We start from the raw sequence: 16,051 nt of genomic DNA, 5'->3' as shown, positions 1-16,051 counted from the left end.
GTTTGACAGGTGTGTGTTCCTGTCTTGGTTGGGAACTTCTACTCAACCAGAAGAGAAGGAGAATCAGGAATAGTTGGGGTTTAGAAACCCCAGGGGAACAGACACCTACACCCGGCCATGTAGAGACGTGCTTGCATTTCTGCACGTGTGTTCAGGTCCGTGTGTGTCCCCGTGTGTGTCCACATGCCTGAGGTGCCTGCCCCGTGCCCGTCCGTGCGTGAGTGGCTGTTCCCCTATGGATGTGTGTGTTTATGTGTATCCACGTGCCTGTGTATCCCCACAAAAGGAAGGAGGAGACACACACAGACACACACAGGGTTTCCAACCCTCCCCAGGCTGATGCAAGTCAAAAAGGACCCAAAAATCATTTCCCTCAGATCCTGATCCTCCCTTCCCATTCCTGAGCTTATCCTCTTTCCTCATCACTGACTTTGGGCTTTTAGGAGTTGGGGAGGTCACTGAAGGAGGGGCACAGGGATGGCTGAGGAGAAGGTAGCTGAGGCCAACATCAGCAGGGGTGAAGAAGGAAGACATAGGGGAAGGGCCTGGGGGCGGGGCTCTGCACCGTGAATGTGTGGGTGTGGGGGTGAGGAGGGGGTAAGTGGGAGTAGGTACATCTGCACAGGAAGTGTTATCAGCGGAAGAGCCTTGGCAGACCGGAAGCGGCCTTCTCCCTCCCTCCAGCCCCTGACCGGCTGCACTGAGAGCACCTCGATCCCACTCAACTAGTTTCTCATTCTTCCCCTGTTTATAGAGAGGCACACATTTTCAACATACTCCACTCTGCAGCACAGAACTCCGGCTGATGGCTTAATCTTTGGAAAAGATCCCACTGAGCTGTGTTTGGCTTCTTGTGTCTCAGAGATAGAATAAGCCAGCAGGTTGGGGGCTCCAGCCCCTGAGATGCATGGACTCTTACCCCTGTCTCATCCTCTCTGTGTCCCCTCCAGATGGGGACCACTGTCCACATCCCTAGTGTCACCTAGTGTCACAGTCGCCTAGCGGACAACCCCATGGTCACTCCCTCCCAAGACCTGTGTCTTTCCTTTGTCTTCCCTGCCACTGGTACCATGATGCACAGGCAGCCTTTGTGGGTCCTCAAGGCTGCCCGCCATCCCACCCCCAGCCCCAGTCACCCCCTTGTTTTCCTTCCTTGTCAGGGCACAAGAGGAGAAACCCCATCTTTGGCTTCACTGACTGGGTCTTGCCATACTGGCCACTGGGGACTGACCCAGGGCAAAGTCAGGAGATGCATAGGGCAACCCACCCAGAGCCCCAAGCCGGATGTACCCTGGACAGTCCACCTCTGATCCTCGACACTGAGAGAACCTATTCTTCATGGTTTGGGCCACATCTGTTGGGGCCTCTGGCACTTATGGCTGGAAGCACCTCTTCATCCAAGGCTGATACTTCACGTGTGGTGGACCTGTCCCCCCTCAGGCTCTGCCCTATCACTCAGCTCTCTTTCTCCTGTAATGTTGGTGTCCCTGGGTGCCCTCTCCTCAGCATATACAAATATATTTATGTCTTTTTCATCACCTTCAAACACATAGACAACAATACAACAGAAAAGCCATGCTCCCCCTAGTTTCCACTCTTACTTAAGAAAGAAGGGATAAAGGCGCCTGGGTGGCTCAGTTGTTAAGCATCTGCCTTTGGCTCAGGTCATGGTCCCAGGGTCCTGGGATCGAGCCCTGCATTGGGCTCCCTGCTCAGCGGCGAGTCTGCTTCTCCCTCTCCCACTCCCCCCTGCTTGTGTTCCCTCTCTCGCTGTGTCTCTCTCTGTCAAATAAATAAAATCTTTAAAAAAAGAAAAAGAAAGAAAGAAGGGATAACTACGGATGCCCTTAGAAGGACCCCCTACATAACTCGTGGTGGAGATGCAAAAAATAAGGACAGAGGGCACTCTTCCTGGGACACAGGATGACACGCCTGCTCCACTCCACCTCTTCTGTCTGCTCTGCTGCCCCTCGGTCCTGTCAGACCCTCTTACAGGATGTTACTCGTCTTATCATCCATGACCCGTACGGTTTCATGTCTATATGTTCATGCTCTCCCTCCAAGTGGCTGGTAAGGTTACTCAATGCACATGTACCCAGGACCTAGACTGTGAGCCCCCAGACCTGGATGTCTGAAGTTCACAACCTCCTGAGGTGATTCTGGCATGGACCACAGGTGGAGAACCGTGGCTGGCTATAAATCACTTGTACTCCATTGTTCCTTTGTGTTCACCAGATGACCTTGAGAGGAGTTCTAAGCATCTTCAGGACCTAAATCAGTCCTTTAAAACATTTAATGGGGGTATGAATCCCTGGGGATCTTGATAAAACAGATTTTGATGGAGCAGTTTGGGGTTTGGTCCAAGAGTGTGCATTTCTACACAGCTCCCAGTTGCTGCTGGTCTGAGGACCACACATTGAGTAGTGAGGCTCTGAATGAATCACTGAATGTTAATATTGAAAGGGAACTTAGAGGTCCAGGTCCAATCCCCCTACTTTTCACATGAGGAAACATATTCAGGGAGGTTAAATAACTTGATTTTGTTGAGCTCCTTCATGGAAGTGGAAGGAAGCTTTTCCCTAGTGTGGCTCCCAGCCTGTCGCCCCTCCTGGACCTCGTAAGGCATTTGGGACAGAATTAGGGTCCCCCCCGCCACCTGGTCTATCCTGCTCTCCCAGGACAGACTCACCCCTCAAGTGAACTTGAACTTTGCCTAATTTGGGACTGAGATGGCAGGGGGCTTCCCCTGTGGGAGGCAACACAACCCTAGGAGACCAGCTGGTGCTTTTGCCAACTGGAGCTAACAGCAACTGAGTCTCTTAAAGACGACCCACAGGAAGGTTCGTGAGGCCCTCCCCTCCCCCACTGGCCAGGTAGCTCTTAGGTTCCATCTGAATAACATCTCTGCCCTTTCAAGGCTATCCAGGCACTGTTCTTGCATGTGAACCAATGGATGTCTCTCCACATGCCTAAGTGTGTATGCGGACCCCACCTCGATCCAAAAAGAAAAATGGGAGTAGAGACGAAGTGCATATGGAACAAAGCTAATGGTGCACGCTGGCTGTTGGAGGACCACTAACTCGACTCTCGGCTTTTGAGAAGACGAGGCAGATGGGAAAATGAACCAACTGTTCGGAGAATGGGCTCTGTCACTGCCCTGGTCAGGCAGTCCTTTCTGCCTGGGTACACAGGAACCCCCTCACCCACAGACAGGTTTCACAGGGAGAGTCTTTCGGGCTGCGTCCTGCAGTGCGTAACTCAGAGTCAGGTGGGAGGGGGTGGGCAGTGTAAGGCTCACACAGCTTGGTTTCCCACTCAAGGTCCAGCAGCCCATGGAGATGGCTCGATTCCCCTCCCCTGTGTCCCCCAACGGGGGGTGGGGAACATCCACTCACACGGGGGATGATGTGAGGTGGTGGGCAATTTGTAAGACAGCCTTCATAAGGGCCCTGCATCCACTGTGGAAGGAGCAGAGGGGGACAGGACGGGGACAACTGCTAGAAGAAAGTGATAGTGTGAGCACCCGGCCCCACATCAAGGACCCTGACAGCCCAGCCTCCCCGCGGGCCCACACGCGCACCGCTGGCAAAGAGCTGCTCTCCATGGATAACCCACCTTCGGACAGGACACATCACTTCCTCACCTGTTGAGAGGCGGCGCAGTGACAGGCTGGTGGCCAAGCGGTAGCAGCTGACAGTTGTCAGATGAGAGGCTGATTCGGGGCTCCTGCTTTGAGGCTCACCTGAAAACACAACCAGAGTTGGGTCGGCAGGTGCAACAGAAGCTGGGTGTCCCCTGAACCGCCCACCTCCCAGAGGCCTCTCGTCCTGCTCCACGGCCGCCTTGGTGAGCCCGCGGAGTCTCGTGGCAGACCACACGGGAGATGGGGAGCTCCAGGCAGAAAGAGGAGCCCCAGTCTGACACCGCAGAGTAGGAGCATCTCGAGGCCACAGGCTGCCCTGTCTCTCCCTTCCCGGCCTGGATGCCTGGACGCCGCCCCCAGCCCCCCGCGCCATCCCACTTCCAGCCAACTTCTGCCAAACAGAAACAGTTTAGAGGTCTTTTCTTATTATACAAAGCTAGGCCAATTGTAGAAAAATGGGAATAGAGAGAAAATGACAGCAAAGAAAATGAAAACCGAGGATAATGCCTTTTCCCAGAGATGACCACGGTTATTCCTACGCCTATTAGAAATAAGCTGATTCCAACCGAAGGACATTTAGCACAGAAGAGATGACTCGACCGGGTGGCTTTAAAGACTTCTTTAAAGTCAGGAACTCTCCGCGGACAAATAGCTTGTTGCTTCCCTCCTCTGGAGAGGCTGACTCTGGGACAATGGGCGCGTCCCCCAGGGGTGTCGTGAACACCCCACCCTATAGCATCCATGTCCCGGGGATCCCAGGGACCTTGCAGCAAAAATAAATGCAGGCCAGGAATGGGCTGGACTTCGGGGAAGGATGCGAGCAGTCGTGCTCAGTGCATTTTCCCCAGCCCATTGCGGAGGATATAGCACTTCCCCACTGTGAGTTTCCCTCAACCCCACCATCTTCCAAAGGGAGATAGACAGACAGACAGACAAGTCCTCGAGAGGAGGCCTGCTGTCCTGCAGAGGCAGAGCCTAAACCCCGCCTCCTAGCCAGATGACTTTACAGCCGGGCTCCAGGAGTCTTCCCTACCCATCCTCTGGACAGACATGACCCCTGGTGGAGGGGGTATGGGTGGGGGGCTGGGGAACAAGCCTCCAGACCAACCCAAGTCCCCCTCCGCTCCCTGACTTCTGCTTCCTTCGGTTATCTAATCTTTATTCTTTTCTTTCTTTTTTAAAGATTTTACTTATTTATCTATTTGAGAGAGAGAGTGAGCGAGCGAAAGGGAGAGCACAAGCAGAGGGAGAGGGAGAGGGAGAAGCAGACTACCCGCTGAGCAGGGAGCCCGATGCGGGGCTCAATCCCAGGACCCTGAGGTCATGACCTAAGCTGAAGGCAGACGATTCACTGACTGAGTCTCCCCGGCGCCCCTCTAATCTTTGTTCTAAAGTCAGATGTGCCCAGGGGAATGCTCTCTACTCTCAGTGTCTTCATCCTTAAAAGGGAGGCAGACAGACGTTCCTCTGAGTGGGTGTCACATCACAGTTCCCCGCAAATGTCCTATAAGAAATGCTACAAACAGGATGAGAAAAGCCAGGCGAGAACCAGAACAATACACAGAGGATGTCGACATTTGCTTTATGAAGTAGATTAGGCATTTTGTCCCTGGACACATCCTCTCTTAGAGGTCTGAGGATTCATGCAGCAAATGCTCTTGCCTGGCTCCATGAAAAGGTTGCCTGGTCCTAGAAGTTGGTCATTCTTTTGCTCCTTCCTTTGGAGGACCACACCGCACACCAGCACAGTGAAGACTTGTGACGAGTCCTTCGGTGAAGAAACCTGTTTACTCAACCCGCCACTCCTCAGATGATTGATTCGGGAACACCCCAGGTTTTGTTTTTTTCATGGAACGATGCATCTCATACGTTTTCATCACACACACTGGGGTGTGTGACCCACGGAGACAAGTGGCTACGGCAGCTCTGGCTGCCCAGAGGGCTGATGGGATGGAGGACAGCAGGGCACCTGTGCACCATTCTCCAGGCCCCTGCCCAGACCCATCGTGGGCAGGTCTCCCTCTACCAGCGGTCCCTGAACTGGCTGCTATCAGAATCACCTGGGAGCTCAGTACCACCGAGGCCTGGCCCTATCCCACTTCAATGACCCTGGGCCTCTGTGCTCTTTCTGGGCTCTCCAGGGACTCTGACACCTCAAGTTCTCAAACGACTGCCCAGGTCTGTCGGTCTGAGACTCTGCTGTGCGTCTGAATCACCTGGGGCATTTAAAGGTGAGATGCGCGGGTCACACCCCAGACCACGGAAGTCAGTGTGCAAGCCACATCTGAAAAGACACAGCTCTAGTCTGTGTCTACGCTGGTGCTTGTCAAACTCAGATGTGCATGTGATTCACACGGATCTCAGGCTCTCATTCAACAGACCCAGGTGGGCCTGGGATGCACCTGCCTCTACAGCCCGGGAGGTTGTTACGGATACATAATCGGGTCCCACCCAGACCTTCGGAACTTAATCTGCATCTTAACCTGAGTGATTCATCTGTAAATTAGAGTTGGAGGGGTTCCATGCTGGAGCAGGGGGCCCAGTGCCGCTTTATTGGAGACTCTGAGCCCAAGGTGAAGAGGCTTTATTGAAGACACAGGAGTCAGTAGGTGGGGGATGGTAGAGTCGCTGTTCTCCCGACCCTCGTGTTATTCACACTCCCACCCAGCTTTTGCACGTGATTTAGTTGCTTCTGGTAGTTCTTGGAGAGACCATACATTAGGAAAAGACTCAATTTCTCCTCGTCCACTTGGCATCTGCATAGCATTTTCCATCCAATGCTTGGGGCATATTTCAGAAATCAACCCACCAACCTGCCTTGGGCCCCAGGAAGAGCTTTAGACACTTTCCCAGGACCACTACTATTTCTCAAAGTGAGACAAATTGTTGGCGCTGACAGGAGCTTAGCTTCTGACTGGCCTCCTTGATCTGCTGCTAAAAAACACTGCTTTTTAATAGCACCCAATATGCTGCCATGATGTTTTCAAAAGCCACCAAACAGAAAAAAACATACTCCTCTGCACACAAAATGCTGTGGTCCTGTTGTGAAGGCCTAGAAAGATCCATCATGGGACCACCAGCTGGCTGGGAGGCTCTCAAGGGTAGAAGCTGGTTTTACTAATGTCTGTGTCCCCAGGACCAACCCAGCACAGGCCCATGTCCATGTTCATATAGATGTGACTCACATAGGCATGAAAGAACTAACTGGGGCTTCATAGCAATGGCGTTAATTCTCCATGACTGCTGTTATTTCAGTTCTTGAATGGAGCTAATTCAGCTTCCAGTTGTGAAGTGTAATGCCCTCAAGTCCTTTCATATTTGCTGATGGTGTGGTGCTGGGCCTCGAGGAACCAAAATCACGGTCTCTATTCTCACAGAGCTTACAGTCTGGTGGGGGGTGCCGCATATTGTTCAAGCAATCATGCTGATGAATGATGGAGGCACGCAATTCTTAGTGGGTCTCTAACCAAAGAACCTGACCTGGCCTGAAGGTCTATGTTGGTTTCTATGAGAGATTCTGAAGCTGTGAGGAGGAATGAGACTTGCCTGCCCTCACAGAGCTCAGTGTCTGAGGGGGAGAAGGTAAATAAGTAATGGTCATGGTGTGATAGGCGTATGTGGGGCTGAACCCATTCTCTCCTTTTCTCATAATAACGTAACTATGGCCCATCGTGAGGGGAAGATGGCGGAGCAGGAAGATCATGAGGTTACCTCCTCCCGTGGACACATCAAGGCTGCAACTACATATAGAGCAACTCTCTCTGAGGATGACCTAAAGACTGATAGAACAGATCTTCCACAGCTAAAGACATAAAGAAAAAGTCGTATTGAGAAGGGCAGGAGGGGCAGGGATGGGGTCTGATCAAGAACCACACCCCAGGCCTGGTAACCCACAAGCAGGAGGAATATCACAGGCACAGAGGTCCTCCCTGAGGAGCGAGGAGTTCAAGCCCCACATTGGGCATTCCCTGCCCTGGGAATCTGCACCTCCAAGAAGACAAGCCCCCAATACATCTGGCCTTAAAATTCAGCTGGGGGAGCTGGAGTGCTACAGGAAACCAAGACTCTGCCGTTAAATCTCTCACTCTGAGAACCAGGACTTTGAAAAGTGCCTAGGTTATATGTGAAGGAGACTTGTTTATTAATTTTAGGGCATGTGCCAACGGGACAGGAATCTGTAGGAACTTTCTCTGGGAATGGATGTGCTGGAAGGTGGCATATTTCTTGCCCTCCTTCAGCCTAAATGGCAGCATGAGAAAAGAAAACAGTATGTACGAAGGAAACCTCATAAGGCTATCAGGTGATTTTCCAGCAGAAACTTTGCAGGCCAGAGAGAATGGCATGATATCCTCAAAGTGCTGAAGGGAAAAAAACCTGCAACCAAAAATACTCTACCTGATTATTCTGATTATTATTCAGAACTGAAGGAGAGAGAGTTTCCCAGACAAACAAAAGTTAAAGAGTTCATCACCACTAAACTGGCCTTATAAGAAATGTTAAAAAGGATTTCCTTAAGCAGAAAAGAAAAGGCTATAACTAGAAGTAAAAAAATTATGAAGGAAAAAATGAAAAATAAAAAGATGTAAAATATGTTATCCAATATATAAGACATGGAGTGGGGAGTAAACACGTAGTGCTTTTAAAGATTTTTTTTTTTTATTTGAGAGAGCGAAAATGAGAGAGAGAGAGCGAGTACATGAGAGGGGTGAGGGCTAGAGGGAGAAGCAGGCTCCTCGCTGAGCAGGGAGCCCGATGCGGGACTCGATCCAGGGACTCCAGGATCATGACCTGAGCCGAAGGCAGTCGCTTAACCAACTGAGCCACGCAGGCGCCCCAACATGTAGTGCTTTTAGAATGTGTTTGAACTTACGCAATCATCAACTTAAAACAGACTGCTATATCTCCATAGAGTGAACATATGAACCTCATGGTAACTACAAACCAAAAACCTATAATAGATACACAAAATATGAAGAGAAAGGAATCTGAGCGTAAGACTAAAGGAAGTCATCAAGTCACTAGGGAAGAGAGCAAGAGAAAAAGAGAGGAACAGAGAAGAACTACAAAAACAACCAGAAAACAAAGAACAAAATGGCAATAAGAACATAAGAATCAATAATTACTTTAAATGTAAATAGACTAAATGCTCCAATTAAAAGACACAGAGCGAATGAATGGATGAAAAAACCCCAAGTCTCATCTATATGCTACCTACAAGAGACTCACTTCATACCTAAAGACACATGCAGCCTGCAAGTGAGAAAATATAAAAAGATATTTCATGCACTGGAAATGAAAAAAAAAAGGCTGGAGTAGCAATACTCATATCACACAAAATGGACTTCAAAACAAAGACTGTAACAAGAGACAAAGAAGGGCATTAGGTAATGATAAAGGTATCAATCCAACAAGAGGATCTAACAATTGTAAATGTCTACACACCCAACATGGAAGCACCTAAATACATAAAGCAAATACTAACAGACATAAAGGGAGAAACCGACAGTAATACAATGATGGTAGGGGATTTTAACACCCACTTACATCAATGGATAGATCGTCCACACAGAAAATCAATACAGAAACCAGTGGCTTTGAATGACACATTAGACCATATGAACTTAACAGATATATACAGAACATTCCATCCCCAAAAAGCAGAATATACATTCTCTTCAAGTGCACATGGAACATTCTCCAGGTTAGATCACGTTAGGCAACAAAACAAGTCTCAAAAAAAATTTAAGAAGATTGAAATCATTTCAAGCATCTTTTCTGGCCACCATGCTAAGAAACTGAAATGACAAGTTTCATTACAAGAAAAAAAAAACCTGGAAAAACACAGACACATGGAGGCTAAACAACACGCTAGGAAACAAGCAATGGGTCAATGAAGAAATCAAGGAGGAAATACAAAAAAATACCTTGAGATAAGTGAAAATGAGAACACAATATTCCAAAAACTTTGGGATGCAGAAAAGCAGTCCTAAGAGGAAGTTTATAGAAAAACAAGAAAAATCTGAAATAAACAATCTAACTTATACCTTAAGGAACTACAGAAAACTAGAAAAAAAAAACCCCAAAGTTCACATTAGCAGAAGAAAGGAAATGGAAATCAGAGCAGAAATAAATGAAAGAGACTAAAACAAACAAACAAAAACCAATAGAAAAGATCAACAAAACTAAGAGCTGGTTCTTTGAAAAGATAACCACAATTGATAAACCTTTAGCCAGATCCATCAAGAAAAGAGAGGACTCAAATAAATAAAATCAGAAAGAGAAGTTACAACTGGCATCACGGAAATGCAGAGGATTATGATTTTTTGTGTCTAATTTTTACACAAAATTATACACCAAAAACCTAGAAGAAATGGATAAATTCCTAGAAACATACAATCTTCCAGGACTGAATCAGGAAGAAACAGAAAATCTGAACAGACTGATTAGTAGTAATTGTAATTACTAGCAATGAAATTGAATTGGTAATCAAAACTCCCAACAAACAAAAGTCCAGGACCCGATGGCCTCACAGGTGAATTCTACCACACGTTCAAAGAAGAGTTAAGACCTATTCTTCTCAAAGTATTCGAAAAAACAGAAGAGGAAGGAAAACTTCCAAATTCAGTCTATGAGGGCAGCATTAACCTGATACCAAAACCAAAGACTACAAAAAAAAAAGAGAGAGAGAGAGAGAATTACAAGCCAATATCTCTGATGAACACAGATGCAAAAATCCTCAACAAAATATTAGCAAACCGAATTCAAAAATACATTAAAAAGATCATTCACCAAGGGGCGACTGGGTGGCTCAGTCATTAAGCGTCTGCTTTCGGCTCAGATCATGATCCCAGGGTCCTGGGATCAAGCCCCGCATTGGGTCCCTGCTCTGTGGGAAGCCTGCTTCTCCCTCTCCTACTCCCCCTGCTTGTGTTCCCTCTCTCGCTGTGTCTCTCTCTGTCAAATAAATAAATAAAATCTTAAAAAAAAAAAGATCATTCACCAAGATCAAGTGGGATTTATTTCAGGCATGCAAGGATGGTTCAATATTTGTAAATCAGTGTGATACACCACATTACCAACATGAAGGATAAAAATCATATGATCATCTTAACAGATGCAGAAAAAGCATTTGACAAAATTCAATATCCATTCATGATTAAAGCTTGAAAATACTTTCAAATCTTGACACAAAGGCAGTAATTTAAGAAATTCTATTTGGAAAACCAAATATGAAGCATTAATTATAGCGAGGATTCCACCTTATGAAGCCATGTTCACTTCTAGGGGTTTAATAGTTCTGGGCACAGACTGGTGGGCTACACCTGCCAGATCCCACATGTCCCCAGGAAAGAGCGCACTGCAGACAGAGCCCGACACACAGCCCTGAGTTACTAACCATACCTTGGTCTTGAGTCACTATTTCTAATACCGCAGGGTACCTATCATGCAGCTTTGCTCTTTGGTCCAATCCCCACAGGTTAAGGGGGCTACGAGTAGAAATGTAAGGATGTTGCTCTTTTCACCCTAAAATCCTGTTAGATACTAGGGCCTCAAAGTGGCACTGCTTTGGGCATAAAAACTGTGGAGAGGTTCTCCTAGCATTCATAGCAATCATTTATTTAAGATACATTGGTTTTGAATTGCCACAAAGATTTTATGCATCGAGTCAACATGTGGGAGTGCCCCCAATAATGGAGCTTCAAAACAAGGGGGAGGGATATTTCACCAGAAAAGTCATAACCATGTAGTAGCAAAGGCACAGACTTTCTGTACATGTAGAAGCCAAAAGTGGTACTTTAGCCTCCCAAGAGGAATTTTGCTTTTTTTCTCACAGTCATGCCAGGGTAGAGCTGAATATCCTGACCCCTGAGCAGAGAATCAGATGCTGTCACACCAGGCTGCGGTGGGAGCATGGTCCCCTCGGTTAGGACAAGGCCATGGCCATCCCTGCTCTGGCTTGAACCACTTTACAATGTAAACACAATAATAGTTGAGCTTGACACATTTTACAATCTGAGCCTCCGTTACTCAATTTACATCTTTATTGCCTGATAGCATCTGCCCGATGTGATAACAGCTCAAAACCAGCACAGGGATAAGGAGCTTTCCATGTGGCAAGGATTGTAATGGACCTGAGGGACAAGGGGATTCTTAGGAGAGCGCTCTGGGTCTGATCGGAGCTGGAGCCTGCTGGTCACCAGTCACCAGGTGACCACCCTCCTTTTCTGGCCCCAATTAAGGTCAAGAAAATTAGAGAAGGTTGGCAGACCAGCTGTTATATTTGAGGGCACTGGACAAGTTAATGCAGAATAAATAAGAGAAAGAGAATCCAGGTCCATCTTCTGTGGGACCCTTAACACTTCCCACTCTCTCACCTATATGGCCACCCCCAGACATCCTCTAATTATTTCTTTGGCTTTGCAGATAAGAGTCCAAAAATTTTATGCGGCAGGAATAAGCATTAAAAAATCTTTTTTTATATCATACAATCATATAAAGATTGCTGTTTCTACATCAGCATTCACAGAGTATGAAGTTAATCCTTTTTCTGCCTGCTGGGTTAAATGTTCATTATGCAAACTGGACCATGCCGTTGACCAGGGTGAATACAGTGAAGAAGAAAGACTCATGTCCTGTGTGTGGTACCTTATAGTGTATAAAGAGATACTTTTCATTTTTTTCAGGGCAGGTCACTCAGTGGATAGGTCACTGCACCAAGGAAGAAAAGACAGTTGAGAGGTGATGTGGCTGGGCCTGTGTACTGGCTTCCTAGGACTACCAAACAAATGACCACAAACTTGGTGACTTGAAACCTGGTATTATGTATTCTCATAGTTCTGGAGGCTAGAAGTTTGAAGTTAAGACCATTAAGACCATGCAGGACCCTGTTCTTTTTGAAGGTATTAGGGAGAGGATCTTTCCTCTCCTTTTCCTGGTCTGGGGGCTCCCAGCAATCCTTGGCATTCCTTGCCTGTAGACATATCACTCCTATCTACACAGCCCCCTCTTCTCCACGTTTCTGTGTCCCCTTCTTTTCTTACAAGGGCACCAACCATGTACTGGATATGAGGCCTTCCCTAATCCAGTATGACCTCATCTTAACTAATTACATTTGCCAAGACCCTATTTCCAGATAAAATCACATTGTGAAGTTCCAGGTGGGTAGAAATGGGGGGGCACTATTCAACCCAATATCACCATGAACCCAAGATTGTGGCTATAGGTCTGTGATTGTTTCTACAAAGCCTCACATATGTTTTGCTCTTTGTAAGACCTGTAAGAAAACACCTCTCTGAGGGCGCCTGGGTGGCTCAGTTGGTTAAGCGACTGCCTTCGGCTCAGGTCATGATCCTGGAGTCCCGGGATTGAGTCCCGCATCGGGCTCCCTGCTCAGCAGGGAGTCTGCTTCTCCCTCTGACCCTCCCCCCTCTCATGCTCTCTATCTCATTCTCACTCTCAAATAAATAAAATCTTTAAAAAAAAAAAAGAAAACACCTCTCTGAGAATGGCATGGTGTTTCATAGCTGAGTGAAAGAAATTCATCTTAGGGTGACGGGAACATGGGCTGAGAAACAGTCTACACAAAAGAATTCATAACCTATACCCATCTTAATTTCGCCACTTTACAAATGAAATAACTGAGGTCTAGCATGTTATCTCCCCCCAAAGTCATTAAACAGCTAATTAGTGGAGAAAATATGACGAGAACCCCACGTCAATCACCTATCATTCATTTATTTGACCCTTACCACGTCAGGCACAGCGCTGAAGAAATGAGGGAGTGACACAAACACGATTGTCCCCCTCTATTTCATGTGGGAGACAAATCTCACAGCAGTATATGCAATCAGAGATCCCAGGTGCCATCATGGAAGTCTGTGAAGGGCAGAAGGGCCAAAGAGGAGAGGACGGATTCTCTTGGGGTGGGCAGGGTGGTAAGGAGAAGAGTGGGAGGGCTTCGTACTCAAGCTGAGCCTGGAAGGTGATTAGGAGCCCACCAGGCAGAGGAAACAGCATGTGTGAAGGTAGACAAACTGCACACAAGCCTGGCATGCTCTAAAAACTGCATACTTCTTTGTTCCTAGAGCCTGGGAATGCAGGGGCCAGATCACAGAGGGTCTCGAATGCCACTCTGAGGGGGTGAGACTTGTATCAAGCAGGCAGTTATAATCAATTGAAGGATATCTAGACAGAGAGGTAATAAGATTGCTTCTACATTTTAGAAATCACTTCAACCTAGTGTGCAGAATGTACCAGAGGTGAAGGAGATAAGCAAGCAGACCAGTTCAGAAGCTCCACGAGTCTAGATGAGAGACTCCCTGTGTGCAATGGGAGCTCTGGCAGGGAGATGAGGTGGAGGGTGATGGGAAGCTGGTATGGGGACGGAAGCACAGAGAGGATGACATTAGGATCTGAATGTTGGGGAAGGTGGGGAAGGAAGGCTCCTGGCCCATTGTCAGGGAGACAGTGCCGTGCCACTCACCAGGCTCAAGAAGAGAAAGTGGGGTTTGCAGGAGTGTGCAATGAGTCCATGTGGGGCAGGCTGCACTTACAGTGACCTTAGGACACTGAAGAGAACATGCCCAGCAGACAGGCGGACTGACAGGGAGGCAGCTTAGAAGTGAGTTAGAGCTGAAGATGGCAGAATTGTAACTCATGACTTAGGGGCACCAGAAGTCCACTCGAGGAAGGGCTCAGAGGAGGAGGGAGCGTGAACCACAGGGCAGGGCCAAGCGAAAGGGAAAGAGGAAGGAGACCCCATGCTCATCCCTGCTCCATTTCCTTGCTCTTCAGTCTGCATTTTCAGAATTGTAGAAGTAAAAGATTCAATACCGATAAAGCCAATAAATTATTGGCTAGGGTCGAGACCAAGATGGCTGGGAGACATGCTGCCTTCCTCGAGAATGCCTGGGCCAAGGAGGCGGTGCTGGTCATGTCCTTCACCACTGGGGGTCTTGATATAATTCTGCCCCCCCCAGCCCCTTTACCAAATAAGCCACCACGATCAACCAGGCCAGCCCCTACACATATCCAGGGCCCCCAAGATGATGGGAACATGCCCTGTGTGCCCAGCCAGCCTGAAGACCCCCCCAGAGTCCAAGCTTGCAGGGGCTGAAGAAACTGTGAGTGAACACCTCTGGTGACAGGGAGGAGGGCCCCTCCCCTGAGGCCAATAAAATGTGAAAAGTGAAAAAAATCCCCTCCAAAACATAAATTATTCTTTATGGACCAAATGGCACAAACTTGCTAGGACTATGTCTGAGCTATTGGCCATCACCATTGCCAATGGTGTGGAGCTTGCTCTCGGGGAGACACCTGCCTGCAGAGGTAACCATGCAGACTCTGAACTATATACAGTTGACCCTTGAACAACGTGGGAGTTAGAGGTGCCAACCCTCCATGCAACCAAAGATCTGCATATAACTTCTGACTCCCCCAAAACTTAACTACTCATAACCTACTACCCACCGGCAGTCTTATCAGTAACATAAATAGTCTATTAACCCTTATGTTGTATCTTAAAGGTATTTTATACTGTATCCTTACAATAAACTAAGCTGGAGAAAAGAAACTGTGATTGAGGAAGTCATAAGGAAGAGAAAATACATTCACAGTACTGTTCTGTATTTATGGGGAAAATTACCCACGTCAGTGGACCCTCACAGTTCAAACCTGTGTAGTTCAAGGGTCAACTGGACACTGTATGTCAGAAACTATGTAGTCAGAACATGCCAGCACACATTCAGTGGGTCATGTCCTTTGATTGGGGAGAAGCGGTTCATGCCAGTTTGTCTGTCTGCCTCTCCCAGCAGGATCCCTTTCACCCCCTGGCAGTTTTCAGCCATCTTGCTCGGGTTCAGGGGCAGCTTCCAGTATGAGAGCAGAGTAAAACCAGTGGCTGTCACGAGTCTGGATGCACTGTCTCTCTCCAGGAGGGTTCCTCCTGTCCCTCAGGGCAGCCCTCTCCCCTCACTCTGGTCGCTCACTTGAACGTGGGCTTCAAATGCCATGGCCTGAGCCCTGTTGGGAAACCGTAGTCTTGGCAGACAAATGGACCAAGCTAACCAATGAAGACAAGATGGTTCCATTCTCTGGGACCAGTTCCAGGAAACCCTGTTTCAAAAGACACCCCTGCTGGCAACTGCATTTTATCTCTTACCATTTTGTAAGGCAAATTTACAATGAAATGCTTGAATTTCTAAATAAATTTGTTGAGGTGACATTCACCTGACATAATGAACTATTTTGAAGTGAACATTTAGTACATTCACGATGTTGTGCAAACACCACCTCTATCTAATTTCAGTACATTTCCATCACTCCAAAATAAAACTCCGTACTCAGTGAGCGGTTCTCCCCAGAGTCCCTAGCAACAACCAACCTGTTCTCTGTCTCTATGGATTTGCT

General features: G+C 47.7%; 1 pseudogene; it reads left to right on the top strand.

Annotated features, from left to right (window-relative positions):
• The first annotated feature begins 14,516 nt into the window (after positions 1-14,516).
• Positions 14,517-14,770, top strand: LOC110586060 (annotated as a pseudogene).
• Positions 14,771-16,051: the final 1,281 nt, after the last annotated feature.

The sequence above is a fragment of the Neomonachus schauinslandi genome, chromosome 6, assembly GCF_002201575.2.
Source record: "Neomonachus schauinslandi chromosome 6, ASM220157v2, whole genome shotgun sequence".
NCBI lineage: Eukaryota > Metazoa > Chordata > Mammalia > Carnivora > Phocidae > Neomonachus > Neomonachus schauinslandi.
Note: the sequence above shows the minus strand (reverse complement) of the source record. Positions and strands in the feature narration are given on the sequence as shown.